Below are 1,683 nucleotides of genomic sequence, written 5' to 3' on the forward strand. Positions count from 1 at the left end.
AGGTCCCCCTACCTCCCAGCCTCTGCCCCTGCTTCAGCCCACTGCTGCCTGCCTCTCTCCACACCCCCAGGTCCCCCTGCCTGCCAGCCTCTGCCCCCGCTGCAGCCCACTGCTGCCTGCCTCTCCTCCCTGCAGACGCCTCCCCAAGACCACGCAGGACAAGTCCTGCTGTGAGGCAAGCGGCCTGCTGGTCACTCCTGGCCGCGTGGGCTCAGGCAGGGCCCCTGCCACTCCTGTATCTGACTCCGCATCAGGATTACATCAGCGCTTCCCAGAGTGGAGTCGCAGGGGGTCCGCACAGTTCCTTTACATAGTACAGAGATGAGAGGTTTTTTAAAAAATATGTTTTTATTGATTTTTTAGAGAGAGGAAGGGAGAGGGATAGAGATATAGAAACATCGATGAGAGAGATACATCATCAATTGGCTGCCTCCTGCACGCCCCCCACCGGGCATCGAGCCTGAACCCAAGCATGTGTCCTGACCAGGAATTGAACCCGTGGCCTCCTGGTTCCTGGCTCGACACTCAACCGCTGAGCTACACCGGCGGGGCCAGAGGTGAAGTTTTAAATTATAGTCGTTACGTGTTTATTTAAACTTGCATTAAAAAAATATAACTTGCATGCCAAATCCATGATTTCACAGATACCATTATTAATGAGGCTAAGTTAAAAAATAATGAATCAATTCAAAGAAAAAAAAAAACAGTGTGAAAATTATAGTCTGGATAGAACATGGACTTAGCAAAAATTCAATCTGATTGGGAAGTGCTGGAAATCGCCCCGTCTCTTCCAGGTGGAACAAGCTGGGTCCCAGAGTTCCCATGGAAGAGAACGGAGGTGGCGAGCTTGCTCATTTCGACCTCCCGTTGCTTGCTGGTGCAGCTCTGCCCTGGCATGCCTTCGCCCCCTCTTCTCCGCCCAGCCCACCCTTAGGCTTCCCAACTCACCCTGACTCCGCCACCCAGAGCAACCCCCTCAGAACCCCTGGACAGCTGGCACCTCTCCGTCAGCTCCGAGTCCAGACCGGTCACAGGCTCCCTCGGCCCGAGGGCCGGTCTCAGCTCCACGATGGCAGGCAGTGACACCATGGCGTCTGAGCAGCATTGAAAACTGTTCTGTGCTTTTCCTGAGCAGCCCCGATGGGTCTGGTTGCCGTGGGGAAACCTGCTGGGCACTGGGCCTCATGACAGGCTGAGCCCCTCCTGGAAGGGAATGAGCCTGGTGGGGAGACGGGCGCGTGCAGGTCAGCCTCCGCCAGAAGGCGAGGCTCGGGGAGCCGCGTCATAGCCACGTGTGGGGAGCTGGACCGAGAGCTCTTTCTCCACCCGAGCACAGCCATGGCAGCGGGGCACCGGGACGGGCGAACAGGCCTGTTTCTAACGGGCCCAGCTCTGTGCCGCCCCAGTGCTGACTTCATTGCGGGGTCTATGGGTGGTGGTGGGAGGGAGGAGAAGCACCAGACTGAGCTCTAGATGCAAGTGCCATCTCTGGTGCTGCCCAGCTGTGTGACCTGGGCAAGCACTTAACCTCTCCGTGCCACCTCCAGCTATAAAGGAGGCAACAATCCCCACTGCCTGCAAGTGTGTGGACAAGCCAGTGCCAAGTTGCCGTGATGCGCACAGCAAGGGCCTGGCACCCCTCTGGAAGCTCACTTAATAGGGCTGAATAGGAGGCAGGAGAGG

Source organism: Myotis davidii, unplaced genomic scaffold (assembly GCF_000327345.1).
Source record: "Myotis davidii unplaced genomic scaffold, ASM32734v1 scaffold673, whole genome shotgun sequence".
Lineage (NCBI taxonomy): Eukaryota > Metazoa > Chordata > Mammalia > Chiroptera > Vespertilionidae > Myotis > Myotis davidii.